Source organism: Protopterus annectens, chromosome 6.part1 (assembly GCF_019279795.1).
Source record: "Protopterus annectens isolate FY-2018-M chromosome 6.part1, PAN1.0, whole genome shotgun sequence".
NCBI classification, from domain to species: Eukaryota; Metazoa; Chordata; order Ceratodontiformes; family Protopteridae; genus Protopterus; species Protopterus annectens.
This window is the reverse complement of record NC_056738.1, coordinates 148,253,636-148,270,796: the sequence shown is the minus strand read 5'-3', so window position 1 is coordinate 148,270,796 and position 17,161 is coordinate 148,253,636. Positions and strand designations below refer to the sequence as shown.

General features: G+C 39.2%; 1 protein-coding gene across 10 annotated transcripts in view; it reads left to right on the top strand.

The window, feature by feature from the left end:
- Positions 1-17,161, top strand: part of LOC122805436 (dehydrogenase/reductase SDR family member 9-like) — a 520,557-nt gene that overhangs the window by 360,569 nt on the left and 142,827 nt on the right. For 9 of the 10 annotated variants that reach the window (XM_044075583.1, XM_044075576.1, XM_044075580.1 and 6 more), the window contains one exon: positions 11,490-11,565. The exons of the other annotated variant lie outside the window; for it this stretch is intronic. The gene's annotated coding sequence lies outside the window, so the exon portion shown is untranslated. The remainder of the gene's footprint in view (positions 1-11,489; positions 11,566-17,161) is intronic. 10 annotated transcript variants of the gene reach the window in all.

Sequence of the window (17,161 nt, the reverse complement as noted above, 5' to 3'; positions counted from 1 at the left end):
TCCCTTATTGTGTTATGTACAAGAGCAATCATCTTGTTCACCTGTGTCATGTTAATGGCCTTGTAGAAAGTATCATCACTTAATAATAAAAACATTCTCTTGTCATAATCTACTCTATCTAAAAATCATAATTTGCCCTCCCTTATCAGCAGGTCATATCATATTAGATGGATTCATTTGTAAACTTTTTAATGCTGCATATTCATCTTTAGATACGTTATACCACTTATTCCTATAGTGATTATTTTTCTGTTCATTAAAAACCTTATATGCATCTGCTATACAGACCTGTTCAAATGCAGACATCAGGGGGCTTAATTTAAGCATAAAATAACTTGTTTTTTAAACATAAAATCATTGTTTTCACAATTATTAGCAAATAAAACTTTTAGCATCAAATTCCTAGAGAATAACTTAATGTCAAACATGACATCAGTAATATCAGAGTCAAGAGATGGAATGAAGTAAAGTCCTTTTCCCAATACAGTACATCCAAATTCTGATAAAGCTTGAGTGGATAAATTAATTATTAGTTTTTGGTGTTCAAAAAAGCTTTCTTGATGGTGTACGGACTCACTGTTCCATCTGTATATTTCCTTTTGTTCCTCGTCATGCTTCTCCCTCTCACTTGTGCTTGATTCAACCCACCCCTTCCTCAGCTTGCTGATCTGTTCCTTGTGGGAAGAGGGAAATTCAGTCCAGGAGGTCGTGGATATCCTAAAAAAGGAGTGTTAAGATGGGGAACGTCTTTTATCTTGCTTCCATCAGAAATGCAACCATTTGCCTCACGATGTACTTGCGCTTCGGTTGTGATGGTTTTCTTCCTGGAGGCTGTTATCTCGGCAGTCGGTATATCACAACCTAACTCAATGGTTGTTTGGTTCCACCCTTCTTGCACTTCCTGACACACATCATGATTCTGACTGGTCAAAGATGTCAGCAGGGCTCCATTATTAGCAACATTCTCATTGGGGGTTATATTGATGGTCGAATTATTGGTTGAGGCAGCACCCAGATTCATGGTGTTGCTACTATTGTTATTGTTGTTCTTAAATCTCGGCCACATGAACACATGACCCTGTGAGAAATCTAGTCAGTCCCTGTGTAATTTCTTCAATTTAATCTGTGTTAATTTCCGACTATACACAAAAACATTTTCCAACATGTCATTAATGTATTTCATTGTTAAATTGGAATCATATTTTTTACACAAGTCCAGATATTTATTTCTAATTTGGGGCATTGATTTCATTTCTTCTTTTTCAGCAGCAGTTGACAATAATTTCAAATACCCAATGCTGGTTTGCAAATTTAATTTTTGCTATTCACACAGTAAAGTGGGGTCACAGTCTATTTGGGCGGGCATCTTAAGGATTCTCAGACCCCGAGGTACAATAGTCTCAGAAATACAAGTTTGAAGATGATATTTCTCAAACTGTACTCTTTTCAATTTAAGTAAGTCTTTTTCTAAAGAAAATAATTCACTCTTCAGTGCCACATAGTCTATGTTTACAACATCATCTCCTTCCAGTACAGTTTCATTGCACAACAATGAATTAGTTTTCTCGCTCACCATGGAAATTAATTGGTTAATATTGCGGTCAGTCCATGTAGGAGCAGATATGGGATTATACTCCAGTTCAATACTCTCTATCCCTGTTTGCATGCCTGTAGCCATATCCCTGGGTTCGTTGGATAAAATATAGAACCAGCAATAAAAGTAGAAGACAATTCCAACAGCAACCAGGTACCTCAGTAGCAAACACAGTCTTGATCCAAATGAAAAAAACAATGCAGAGGTAAGAGGTCTTATCAAGACCTTTACTCATTAGACCTCTAGTTGTCTACTTCTCCATCTTCATGTTTGCAGCAATAATTATAAAACCTTGTCTGTACTGTGAGTTTCTTACTAGATTTTTCTCAGAATGCTTACAATGCAATGAATGGAAGTTTTGTGCAATATTAATATCAGAGCTTTGGTCAGCGAACATCTACCTGAAATCAGCTGGATGTATAAGTGAATTTAAGTACACTTTCATCTGCTCTTTTGCATATAGTACTGTATTTAATTTATTTATTTGTGTTTTTCAGTGAATATTAACTCAACTGAAGTTGTAGCTGTCTCTCTACAGAGTACTTTTTAGAATTTCTGTGTAGCCATTGATAGCAGTGGGGGGTAGTTTTACCTCATCACTGACATTCTGTCTTGCCTTATATAAGTGGTACATTTTGAGTTATCTCTGCTTAATATCACAGCTTTGGCCAGCTAACATCTACCTGAAAGCAGCTGGACGTATAAGTGAATTTAAGTACACTTTTATCTGCCCTTTTGCATATAGTACTGTATTTAATTTATTTATTTGTGTTTTTCACTGAATATTAACTCAACTGAAGTTGTGGCTGTCTCTCTACAGAGTACTTTTTAGAATTTCTGTGTAGCCATTGATAGCAGTGGGGTAGTTTTACCTCATCACTGACATTCTGTCTTGCTTTATATAAGTGGTACATTTTGAGTTATCTCTGCTTAATATCACAGCTTTGGCCAGCTAACATCTACCTGAAATCAGCTGGACGTAAAAATCCTCTAAGTACACTTTTATCTGCTCTTTTGCATATAGTACTGTATTTAATTTATTTATTTGTGTTTTCACTGAATATTAACTCAACTGAAGTTGTGGCTGTCTCTCTACAGAGTACTTTTTAGAATTTCTGTGTAGCCATTGATAGCAGTGGGGGGTAGTTTTACCTCATCACTGACATTCTGTTTTGCCTTATATAAGTGGTACATTTTGAGTTATCTCTGCTTAATATCAGAGCTTTGGCCAGCTAACATCTACCTGAAATCAGCTGGATGTATAAGTGAATTTAAGTACACTTTTATCTGCTCTTTTGCATATAGTACTGTATTCAATTTATTTATTTGTGTTTTTCACTGAATATTAACTCAACTGAAGTTGTGGCTGTCTCTCTACAGATTACTTTTTAGAAATTCTGTGTAGCCATTGATAGCAGTGTGGGGTAGTTTTACCTCATCACTGACATTCTGTTTTGCCTTATATAATTGGTACATTTTGAGTTATCTCTGCTTAATATCAAAGCGTTGGCCAGCTAACATCTACCTAAAAATCAGCTAGACGTATAAGTGAATTTAAGTGCACTTTTATCTGCTTTTTTGGGTATAGCACTGTATTTAATTTATTTATTTGCGTTTTTCACTGAATATGCGGTAGTGGTGCTGCGGTAGCATTGTCGCCACAGCAAAAGACCCCCCCCTGCGACGATCAGCCAGCTTTTGCCTCTTTCTTTGTCTTCATTGAAGGTTGTGCATCAGGGCTGATAACTCGGCATGTAAAAATCCTCTACCGAACATTAGCGGACCAGCGTTCCACTGTAGCGACCCCTAACCAGGATAAGCCGAAAGACACAACAACATTAACTCAACTAAAGTTGTGTCTGTCTCTCCACAGAGTACTTTTTAGAATTTCTGTATAGCCATTGATAGCAGTGGGGGTAGTTTTACCTCATCACTGACATTCTGTCTTGCCTTATATAAGTGGTACATTTTGAGTTATCTCTGCTTAATATCAGAGCTTTGCCCAGCTAACATCTACCTGAAATCAGCTGGACATATAAGTGAATTTAAGTACACTTTCATCTGCTCTTTTGCATATAGTACTGTATTTAATTTATTTATTTGTGTTTTTCAGTGAATATTAACTCAACTGAAGTTGTAGCTGTCTCTCTACAAAGTACTTTTTAGAATTTCTGTGTAGCCATTGATAGCAGTGGGGGTAGTTTTACCTCATCACTGACATTCTGTCTTGCCTTATATAAGTGGTACATTTTGAGTTATCTCTGCTTAATATCAGAGCTTTGGCTGGTTAACATCTACCTGAAATCAGCTAGATGTATAAGTGAATTTAAGTACACTTTTATCTGCTCTTTTGCATATAGTACTGTATTTAATTTATTTATTCGTGTTTTTCACTGAATATTAACTCAACTGAAGTTGTGGCTGCCTCTCTACAGTTAGTTCCCCACCCACCATCCCTGTTCTTGTTTTGGTGTTAATGTTGGTAGCTTTGAAACTGCCCGCCCCTCTTGTAAATTTGTGTTTGGATACTCCTTCTGGGCTCATCTCATTTGCTCACTCAACTGAGTGCATTGAGATCATATTCTGATTTCACGCACTCCTACTGTGTTCAAAGAGAGCATTTGGGAAGGACAACCCCTGTAGCCTCTTAATCCTGCTCTGTTCCCTCCCTCAAAAAATTTTATTCAGCTGCTCTTACTGTAACTGTCTTAGTTGCTCTTCTGCATGCTGTTATCTGTTCAGTCATTCTTACTTTGCACTGATTACTGCTTGTTAGTAGCCTTCTAATTTACTGCCTTCTGCACTTGTTTTTTAGTCATTTGTTAATTTAATTGCATTTATTTGAACTGTATATACCTTAGTGTTGCTACACACTCGGGTGTGCTGGCCTGCACTACAATCTGAATTGTATTGCTGTTTTAGCTGCTTTTTTGTAAAAAAAAAAAAAAAAAAAATCTAAGCTTGTTTCCTGCCTTTCCTGTAACTAGTCAAGTCCAGATACAGACTTGCTGTATCCAAGACTGTTGTGGTTTCTGTCCCAGAAATTATAGTTTATTGGCCATTTGGGAAGCTTTTCCATCTCTTTCAACCTTCTAATTTAAAAGCCTGTGTTTGCACTTGTTTCCTGCCTTTCCTGTTACTAGTCTAGTTCAGGTACAGATTTGCTGTATTCAGGACTATTTGTTCTCTTTCAACTTTCAGGTTTGAAAGCCGAACTTGTGCCTGTTTCCCACCTTTCCTATAACTAGTCTAGTCCAGTTACAGAGTTGTAGCAGTGGGAATGGTAAGCACTAGGTAGCCTTTCCTCCATGGGAAGAGTGAGGGCAGTTTTCCATCTCTTTCTCCTGTAACTAGTCTTGTCCAGGTACAGATTTGCTGTATCCAGGACTCTTTGTAAGCTTCTGAGCCCCCCAAGCCTTTCTGTGTTGGAGGGAAGCCTTCTAGCTTATCAGTGGGAGTGGTAAGCATTAGGTAGCCTATCTACCACGAGAGGAGTGGTCCCTGGCCCAGAAATTGTAGTTATTGGCCGTTCGGGTAGTTTTTTCCATCTCTTTCAACATTCTAGTTTAAAAGCCGCACTTATGCTTATTTCCCACCTTTCCTGTAACTACCCTCTTGTAGACCTTCCCTTTCACTCTTACTGGTACTCGTCCGTCACAAATCACTCCTGACACTCTTCTCCACCCACACCATCCTGCCTACACTCTTTTCTTCACCTCTCTTCCACACTCACTATTACTCTGAACTGTTAATCACAAGTATTTAAACTCATCCACCTTCACCACCTCTACTCCCTGCATCCTCACCATTCCTTTATCTTCCCTCTCATTCACACACATATATTCCGTCTTAGTCCTGCTGACCTTCATTCCTCTTCTCTCTAGGGCATATCTCCACCTCTCCAGGGTCTCCTCCACCTGTTTTCTACTCTCACTACAGACCACAATGTCATCTGCAAACATCATAGTCCACATGGACTCCTGTCTGATCTCGTCTGTCAACCTGTCCATCACCATTGCAAATAAGAAAGGGCTCAGAGCTGATCCTTGATGTAAATGTGCCTCCACTTTAAATGCATCCATCACTATCACCGCAGACCACACCGCTGTCACACTACCCTCGTACATATCCTGTACCAGTCTTACATACTTCTCTGACACTCCCAACATCCTCATACAATCCCACAACTCCTCTCTAGGCACCCTGTCATATGCTTTCTCTAAATCCACAAAGACACAATGCAACTCCTTCTGACCTTCTCTGTACTTCTCCATCAGCACTCTCAGAGCAAACATCGCATCTGTAGTGCTCTTTCCTGGCATGAAACCATACTGCTGATCACTAATCATCACCTCCCTTCTTAACCTAGCTTCCACTACTCTTTCCCATAACTTCATGCTGTAACTGCTCAGTTTAATCCCTTAGTTACTACAGCTCTGTACATCACTCTTATTCTTAAAAATCTGTACCAAAACACTTTTTCTCCATTCCTCAGTCATCCTCTCACTTTCCAAGATTTCATTAAACAATCTAGTTAAAAGCTCCACTGCCATTTCACCTAAACACCTCCATGCTTCCACAGGTATGTCATCTGGACCAACAGCCTTTCCATTCTTCATCCTCTTCATAGCTATTCTTACTTCCTCCTTGCTAATCCACTGCACTTCATGATTCACTATCTGCACATCATCCAACCTTCTCTCCCTCTCATTCTCTTCATTCATCAGCTACTCAAAGTACTCTTTACATCTGCTCAACACACTCTACTCGCTTGTTAGTATGTTTCCCTCATTATCCTTTATCACCCTTACCTGCTGCACATCTTTACTAGATCAGTCCCTCTGTCTAGCCAATTGGTACAGGTCCTTTTCTCCCTCCTTAGTGTCCAACCTTTTATACAACTCTTCATATGCCTTATCCTTAGCCTTCACCACCTCTATCTTTGCCATGCACCTCATCTCCTTATACTTTTGTCTACTTTCTTCATCTCTTTGACAATCCCACTTCTTCTTCGCCAACCTCTTTCTCTGTATACTCTCCTGTAATTCTTCATTCCACCACCAGGTCTCCTTGTCCTTCTTCCTCTTTCCAGATGTCACACCAAGCACCTTTCTAGCCATCTCTCTTACTAGCTCTGCTGTAGTTACCCAGCTATTTGGTAACTCTTCACTGCCACCCAGTGCCTGTCTTAACTCTTCCCTGAATATCACCTCACAATTACCCTTTTTCAATTTCCACCATTTGATACTTGGTGCTGCCCTCACACTCATCCTCCTCTTCTTGATCACCAATGTCATCCTACAAACCACCATCCTATGCTGCCTAACTACACTTTTCCCTGCCACCACTTTACAGTCTCCAATCTCCTTCAGACTGGCCCTTCTACACAAGATATAATCCACCTGTGTGCATCTTCTTTCACTCTTATATGTGACCCTATGCTCCTCCCTCTTATTAAAATACATATTCCTCACAGCCATGTCCATCCTTTTCGCAAAATCCATTACCATCTGACCTTCTGCATTCCTTTGCTTAACATCATACCTACCCATCACTTCCTCATCCCTTCTGTTCCCTTCACCAACATGCCCCTCTAACTCTCCCAGTCTAACTCTCAACCTAAGCACTCAAAAAGCATCCTCAGACCTAATAGCAAGCACTAATATACCCTGACACTGATTTCCCAGCAGGGCATTGCTCTTTAATCATCCCTCACCAACCAAGTGACTAAACAGCTCACCCTACTATTCAGGCATGACCAAACGGCAACTTCAGGTGCACTCTCCAGTCCAGCTGGTGAATCTGGGTATCCTGAGGTAATGTTACAACTGCCTCATGTACACAGACAACCCTCTCCTCCTACCACAAAACACTAACATATGCGAGAGATGCAATTATACAGCCAAACTGGAAGCTAAGCTGTCTCCACCTAAGACTGGAACAGACAGTCAAGAGGAGAAGGTTAACACATGCACCACAACTCCAGCCACACACAGACCTACTAAAACAGCACTGGTAAAAAATACACATAAATACACAAAATCATACTCGGAGTCTCTAAATAAAAACCTGCAAAAGCATCAGAGACCTCCAAAGCAGACACCCAAACAACCTGCACTTCCCGTCACAAGCCAGACAACACATAAAGCACAAAATCAGTGTGTTGCACAATCACAGCCCTTAAGGCAAAATAACATACCTAACACACTAGTAATAGGTGACTCTATAGTCAGGCACACTGACGTCCCACTCACTAGGCTGGACAAGCAGAAGGTTACTGTTAGCTGCCTGTTGGGAGCCAGAATCCGCCACATAACACAAGCTCTCAGGTCACTCCAGAACAAGTACAAAAAGGACTCTGTCATTGCTCATGTTGGTGTGAATGACCTGAGATGTACCTCCCTGGACTACATGAAAAGAGACATGGAAGAGCTCTCTGATCATGTAGCTCAGGCTGGTATGACCCTGACCCTGAGTAGCATTCTGCCCTCACCAAGAATGTTACCTCAGTATAAAGAAAAAATTATCAATTTCAACAATTGGCTAAGCTTCTGGTGTCATTCAAAGGGGATCCAGTGTCTGTCAGCCTGGGACGACATGCTCGACAAGCCGCATTGCTTTGCAAGAGATGGCTTGCACCTGTCAACCTTAGGCTTTCGAATACTGGCCAAGGCTCTTGCTACCCCCATAGTGCCTTTTTTAGGCAAGGCTCAAAAGTCAAACCCACCTCCGTAAACAGCACAATTAACAAAAAACTGAGGGTTATGCTACTCAACGCCAGGAGTTTAAATCTCAAAATGCATGCACTCGAAGCACTCCTCAGTATGGAGAACGTCGACATCTGTGCAGTAACTGAAACCTGGTTCAAGGCTCCAGAGAGCACCCCAGCACTACTGGGCTACAACTCATACCACATGTTTTGGCCACAGAACACGGACCGAAACACAAAAGGAGGGGGTGTATCCATATTCATCAAGGATACCTACACCTCCAGGTTAGTGGAGCATGATACCTCTGAGATCATCCATGTGCAACTAACATCGGGCAACTCTGCAATGCAAATTGTGGCCTGCTACAGATCACCCTCCATGACCCAGGACCACCACTCCACCTTTCTGGAGACACTGGAAAACATAAAGGTCCTACTGATCACCCTGATATTGGGCAATTTCAATTACCCTACCATTCACTGGGAAAACTACTCGAGTACAAATTGCCAGGCCCAGCACTTCCTGGAATTCATCAACTCAAACACCCTGGATCAGCTGGTAAACTCCTCCACCAGAGGTGAAAACATATTGGATCTGGTCATCACCAACATGAGCAACAGGTGTTCTACACCAGCAGTCAACCCGTCACTGGTTAGATCAGACTATAAACTAATCACTCTGGATGTCCACACCCCAGCACCACTCCCAACTAAGGAAACCACAGTAAAAACTTTTCTAAAGCAAACTTCACCTTACTTAAGACAGAGGTGGTAAGTTTCACAGCCCCCACGCTAAAGGGTAATGCTGCCCAAGATGCAGAAACCTTTACAAATGCACTCTATGAGCCCCTACAAGGATGCATGGATCATGTCATCCCTAGAAAAACCAAGACTCGCTCCTCTGAGAGAAGGAAACCAGTTTGGTGGACCCCTGCAATAAACAGGCTATACAATAGAAGGAGGAAACTAGTTCAGAAAAAAAGCAAATCCCAAGAAGGAAAGACATCCCTGATCAGTATCAGTAAGATACTAAGTTCCCTCATGAAACCATCCAAGGCTAACTTTGAAAGAAAAATAGCAAGGATTCAAAAGGTAACCACAAAGCCTTCTTTAGCTATGTTAAGAATCTAAATGGCAACTCGCAGATATGCACTGAACTAGTGCAAAATAGCACAAAATATACTAAACCAACTGATATTGCCAACATCCTGGCAGATAGATTCAGTGCAAACTTCACCCCCCTGTCACCTCCAAAAGGGCCCACAACAATACCGGAAAAGTATAGTGTCCCAAAAATCATAGATGCATGGTTGAAAACAGCCCTTTCAAAAGCCAAAAACACAGCATCAATGGGACCAGATGATGTCCCAGGCTGCATCTTGCACGAACTACAGAACAAACTAACCCCCCACCTAAACACGCTGTTCAGCCTCAGCTTTGGCTACATGCCCATAGAATGGTGCACATCAACAGTTATTCCTCTCCACAAAGGAGGGGCCACAACCGACCCTGGTAACTATCGCCCCATAAGCCTGACTAGCCTGGTCTGCAAGGCTATGGAGCACATCATCATGGAACTCATTAACAAAGACATTGGGAACCTCCAAACACTTGACCCAACCCAGTTCAGCTTTGTTAAGGGCAGATCATGCCTACTAAACCTTGTTGACTTCTTCAAGACAGTCAGCAAGGCCATGGACGAGGGAAAGGTGGTTCACACAGCCTACCTGGACCTCACCAAGGCTTTCGACACTATTCCCCACTCGGGTATTACAGAAAAACTCACCAGCCTGAACATAAACCCCTACATTATGAGATTGGATGCGAACTGGCTTACAGACAGAACTCACACGGTAAGAATAGCGGGCTCCATGTCCAACTCTAAACCAGTCACAAGTGGTGTCCTGCAAGGCTTGGTCCTGGGACCCCTACTGTTCGGCATATACTTCTCAGAAGTACAGGCAAACACAGGAGGACTATGGCTAACCAAGTTTGCTGATGACTGCAAACTGGGAGCCATAATAGACTCTCCGGCTGACACGGACATCCTCCAAAAGGGCCTTACTGAAATGGACACCTGGTGTCAAAGTTATGGCCTCAAGCTAAATGCCAAAAAATGCATACTCATCCCATTTGGGAAAAAAATACCCACGAATTACCACATAAGTGCCAGCCCCCTTAAGAAGAGGTAATAAGAGATCTGGGGACCCAGGTAGATAGTAATCTCTCCTTCGACAATCACATTGCCAAAGTAGTTAGGAAATCCTTCTATGTGGCCTATCTAATTGCTAAAGAGTTTGCATCTAGAAATAAAGAGGTTATAGTGTCCCTCTACTTGTCACTCATTAGACCCATCATAGAGTACAATGCCCATTTGGGATGTACCTCACAAGACACTTCCAACAACTGGAAAGACCACAAAAGTACCTCACCAAGAGGATTATTGGCCTCAAACATATGTCATATGCAGCCCGACTGAAAAAACTCCAGCTGTACTCAGTGGCATATCACTTTCTCAGAGGTGATCTCTGCCTGACTTACAAAGCCATGTCCAACTCAGAATTGATGGGCATGCTCCACCTAAAGAAATCCAAGTCATTACGAGCCACGCACTCTAGTGAGCTAAACCTCACCACAACAATAAATAGAACATGCTGGAGGGATAGATTCCTGTCACAGAGACTCCCCATGCTTTGGGAACAAAATTCCAAATTACATCAGGCAGAGCCCCTCACTAACACTCTTCAGTGCTTCTGACTATGATTCCAGGTTAACAGAAAATACACCCCAGGGATCACTTCATTGGCTGTGCTTGACAGAGGATCAGTTAATTAATCAATGGGGTGGCGAAAGCCGACACACTCTGGCTAGGCTTTTAAATGCCCTCGGGCAGATTGCCTAGTAGCTACCTATGAACCTATGAACCTATTCCAGAATTCCTGTTATGGTAAAATAGTTAAAGTATGTCTGAAACACTATTATTTTTAATTTTTAATTACTTTTTTAGGTATTATTCAGTAATATATTTTAATCACATCTGTTTCATTTATTTATTTTTGGATTTTTTTAAAACAGTTTCTTGATTTTCTAATTGCATTTTATTTGCCAGTAATGCTAATCATAAAATATCATAAAGGTGCATTCAGTTTTATTAACAGAAATTCACTTTTTTTTTTTTTTTTTGAGGAACTGGATATCTCCTGGTACTGTATCTGAATGATCAAAAGATAAAGATATGCAGAATCAGTAAAAGTATTATAAGGTACTGTAAAATAATAATTTTTTATCATGAATCTTCTAAATGTGGGTTTAGCAAAATAATGTGCATTGATTTAGAAGTCTGATTCCACAATACAGCTACCAAATGTACTAAGATGTATTAAACTTGCAAAAGATCTGTTAAATTGCTGACTTGGTGACACTGTACTCATAATGCGGCGATATGATCACTCGGGTCTTGCTTCTGACTATGATTCCATGTGATGGCTGCTTTTTAGCCTGAACCTTCCATCTCTTCTTCCTGTTCTTTACTTATATCTTGAAAAAAGAGATCCATAGTTTCATGCAACTAGGGCTTCATGGAAGGCTGTACTACTGAAAACTGCATTATTCTTTCTTCTTTTACATTTAATGTTTATCATGATTCAGTGGTTCTGCAAAAAGTGATAAGCATTACTTAGAGCAGTGAAATTCAAACAGCAAGGTAAAAAAGCTGCAATAAATCATCATAAAAGGTCATTCAACATGCACTTTGCCAGTCATTTAGACAGTGCTTGAAGTACTGGATAGTCTTTATTTTATTGAGAATAGCAGGGAAATGAAACACACAATAGCGTCTCTAATGTGTAGAGTCACACCACTACATTGTGAAGCTACATTCCAGTGTTAGTGTATTTAGGACACATGTGTGACCTAATAGGTACCCCTGAACTCCATAATCAGCATAAATACTTGCTCCAAAAAACACCAAAGCATTTTTAGTCTGAATACATATCACAACAGCCCAGAGCATAAAAAGAGTGTTTTATCTCCCTGATGAAATATAGCTGCATATTAAAGTTTTCTTTCTCTCACAAAGGAGATTATATTATCTCTTATTTGCATTCCAAAAGAAAAACAGAAAAAAAGATATGTTTAATTTTCCCAGTGAAATATGCATTTATATTCCTTTTTCGATTATGTCACAAAGAAGAATAGAAATTCAAGTCATGATCTGACAAAAATGGTGTATAACTTAATCTTCTACAAAGTATTTGACATATTCAAAATACAAAGTCTCTGTGATCTGAAATATTTTCAGTATTTTGTCTACTTATGTGTGTGTACAAAATGACTATGTTTATATCATTATTTTCCAATCGATTGGAATCTCCTATGATTTGAGTTCACTCCTGAATAATGTTGATCCGTTTGGGTGAACAAAAAGCACAACACAAAATCCAAACGGTTCCTTCCACCTAGTAACAAAATTCAACAAAATAAATCCAGCCGGCTTGAAACAAAGATAATTTAATCCAAGTAAAAACTGATAGTTGAGCGCTTTCACCCGCTACAAACAGCGAGCTTCATCAGAACAGACACATCATCACCAGGAATCCCTAATGGGCAGAACATTGGTCACGCACAAGGGTGTGCGATTGACCTACCCTGCAGCTCTGCTACTAATTTTAATAATAGAACGACAGGAACAGAATTTACTTTCGATTTCTCGTTTGGAAACCTTTCAGAGGAAATAAAGAGAGTGGGGACTAGACCGAAGCTAACACAGGCCACTCGGACCTATGCTCAAGTTTCTAACAACAAGGCACAGGATAAAGGTACTGTTATTCATAATAACAAAGACAAGAAACTTCTCGTTTTTCAAGAGTTTCTTGGCCAAGATTGTAATTTTGACTATGTTAATATCAACTCAAACTGTGCCAAACAGAAAGGCACTTTAAAGGATTCCATTTACAGTTTTGGAAAGAAACTTAATATTATTAATGGACTCAAGTTAGACAATGCGTATTTAAATTATTGTATTTCCATCAAAATCATACCCATGGGTTTGCGTTTTTTTAAACTACCAATGGGGATTGATCTAAATGATTAGGTTAAATCAGATTTTTACTGCCTTTTTGACAACTTTGGTATTCAATATATGAAACTAGTGATTAAATACAATGATGAGAAGCTATGTAAACTTATGGCTGAAGTGGAGAAGCTTCACAATGTTATAACTCAAGATTTAGCATTTCCACAATGGGAATCTTTGTTTTTTAAACAGTTTGATAGTGCTGATTTTAGGGCAAAGAAGGCCCAAGAACGTAAATACAGAAAGTTACATAGGGATAGGGAACAGTACAAGAATCATACGAACTATAAATGGAATACATTTCAGCATAGTCCTATACAACATACTAAGGAATATGATCAAGAATATGTTTCTAGGGAAGATGAAAGCAATCAGTTTTTTCACAACCAAGGGGGAAGGCATTTTGCAAAGTGGAAAAAAGGGGGAAAGTGGAAAATGAAATATTAACTTCTGACAGACAACAACTAGAAAGTATACCCGATTGTTGTGACAATTCTGATATTTTTACAGATAACAACATAGTTTGTACACAGAATAACTTTACAATTTACAACTACAGTGGGTTACCTTTGGAGAAATCACATTTTAGTTTATTATCCAAAGGGTTAAAATTTATTCCCACACCAAAGTTTAATGTAGTTGACAGCATCTTTGAGTTTAAAAAATATGTGAGGAAATTAAATCTCTCAATGGTGTTTGGAAATAGTGAGCAAGAAGTGTCCACAGGTGTAGACGGATTGAGAAAGAAAAGTAGCTACATGCCTTTGGCTAATCCCAGTATTCACAAGTTTGACCAAAAGGTAACTAGAGAATTATATGGTATTAGTCACACCTCCAAAGGACATAGACATAATTTCAATCTTTCTCAAACAGAGACTGCCACTTTAGTAGACTTACAGAACAACAATAACATCAGAGTCATGAAACCGGATAAGGGGGGAGGCATAGTTATTTATGATGCACTAACATACAGAGGGATTATTCAGGACATTTTACATGAATCAGGTAATTATTCTTCCATTTCACAAAATGAAATAAACATAGCCTACAATAGGATTGATATGTATTTGGAAGAATATTTTCTGGATCAAAGAATAACAGAGGATTTATATCTTTATATGTCTGTGCCTCATCCTACTATGGCCACCATAGTAGGTATTCCTAAGGTCCATAAAGACATTGCCAACCCGCCTTTCCGACCAATAATATCTGGCAGTAGGTCTAAGACCTTCCCTATTGGAGAGGTCATAGACAGTATGTTGAAACCCATATACAACAAGGTAAAACATATGGTAAAAGACTCGTGGGAATTTCTGAAAAACTATCCAGTTTCTAAGTACAACAGCAACACTATTTTCAGCAGTATAGATGTTGTTGATTTATTTAGCAGTATTCCCATTGAGGATGGACTTGAAGCTTTTGCCAATTGTCTTAGGAGACACACAGATTTGACCTGGGACACCATTACACTTGTAACGGACTTGATGTCCATAGTGCTAGAAAATAACTTCATATATTATGAGGGGAATTTGTACAAGCAGACCAGGGGCGTTGCTATGGGGGCGGCTTGTGCCCCCATATTCGCCAACCTGGTCATGCTTGAATGGGAAGACAACTATATTTTCAACAGTCCATACTACAAGTCCGTACACTATTACTCCAGATTTTTGGACGACATTTACATCATGTGGAATGGTGAAGACAGTGCATTTTGTGAATTTTTTACATATATAAACTCCACTTGTGAATATTTAAAATTTACGGAAGTTCACAATACTCAGGGAGTGCCATACTTGGACACTTTGATTTCTGTAGACAGTGACAGTTTGAAATCAAATATCTACAGGAAAAACACTTTTTCCAATTCGTATATAGAGTATCACAGTTGCCATCCAAGAAAGATGAAATGCAATATATACAAGGGTCAATGTATTAGGGCCATGCGCATGACGTCTGACAATTCAGACATGATTAAGGAGATAGAATTTATTACATCTTTATTTCAGGAAAGAGGATATGCTACAGATTTAATGAACAACATTTCAAGTTACATCGTAGAACTAAGAGAGAGTAGATATACCTCACTACTAGGAACTAATGCACCCCTTGCAGTATCCGAATCAGGCCCCAATGAGAACATAGGGGGAGCCATCAGACAATATAAAAAAGCTTGCATTGTTGAATTTGGCCCATTTAGTAATATTATTAAAGATATAATAAGTAGTAATTGGCATATTCTAACATGCCAAAATGAAATTTTGGACAAGGTTGGTAGCAGACCAATATTTGTACACAAAATGGGAAGAAATCTTAAATGTTTATTGGAACTACCAAAACATGCACACACTGAGCGTAATTTACATACCAGCAAGTGCGGTGCTTGCAACCAGTGTAGATTTATTAATGAGAATGAATATATTAAGTTAAAAAACATTAATAGGTCTAAGATTTTTACATCAAAGGGAAATTGTAGATCTAAGATGCTTGTATATATAGCTTTATGCACGGCCTGTCCTGCTTTTTATATCGGAAAAACCGAGAGGCATTTTAAACAGAGAATATATGCTCACATATATTGTATAAAAAGGAGAGACAACAAAAATGCCTTGGCTAGGCATATTATTGACAAAGGGACAGGGCATTCATTTAAGTTTGCCATCATTGAAATAATTAAGAACAATCCTAGAGGGGGCAATACCAATAACTATTTAGCCTATAGAGAATTATATTGGCAGGTGTACACGGATGCCACCTCTCCACCAGGAATAAATGATTACCTGTCCATTAAACCATTACTTATGTTAAAATTATGAATTTATAATGGCAATGTTGTTTTACAGCAGGGTATGATATTAAGCTTAAATTAACTTACATCAGTGACATAATGTTAATATGTTTTTTGAAAGGATTCAAAAGTCTTATAGAGTGATTCATTATAGAATATTTTATTGTATTACAGTTTAACCTAATGACATAGCAAGAAGAACTAATGTAGTTTTTCTGTTACACCTAGAGTCAATGGACTGTGTTACAGTGCAGGCATTATAGTAGGAGAGTTTTTATTTTCAATGAGAAGGTTTTTATACATAAAATGTGTACTATCACTTTAAATGTAGGGGTTTAAAGGGGTTGGGAGGATGGCCTAATGGTTAAGGTGTTTGCCTTACAAACACAAGGTGCAGGGTTTGAGTCTCACAAGGGATAATTGGCTAAGCTTAAAATGGCTCACAAGGGCAGTTAGCTTAGTACGAATCTATGAATCTATGAATCTATGAAATAGTGATTGTTTTTTAAGCCATGTTTTTTGGCGCTTTTTTTAATATAAATGTGTGCAAAGCATTTCATTTAATTGTTCTGATGAAGCTCGCTGTTTGTAGCGGGTGAAAGCGCTCAACTATCAGTTTTTACTTGGATTAAATTATCTTTGTTTCAAGCCGGCTGGATTTATTTTGTTGAATTTTGTTACTAGGTGGAAGGAACCGTTTGGATTTTGTGTTATGATTTGAGTTCAAGAAGCCTCACAAATCAAGTTCTTAACATTTGCCATCAGTGATTCCATGTGTCATGGGCTACTTATATAGCATAGAGCAATCTGGCCTGACTGTGACCTGCATGACTCAACCTTGAATAGAAAAGTGGGGCACATAATTTATTACCAGGAAATGGGAGTGGGTATAATTAGAGCTAAGTCATCCACCTAGATGGGGGGCAGTTGGCTTGTCAATGAAGAATCATGCAACTCCTGGGTTCTGCAGATCCGCTGGGGTTCAAACTCATATACTAA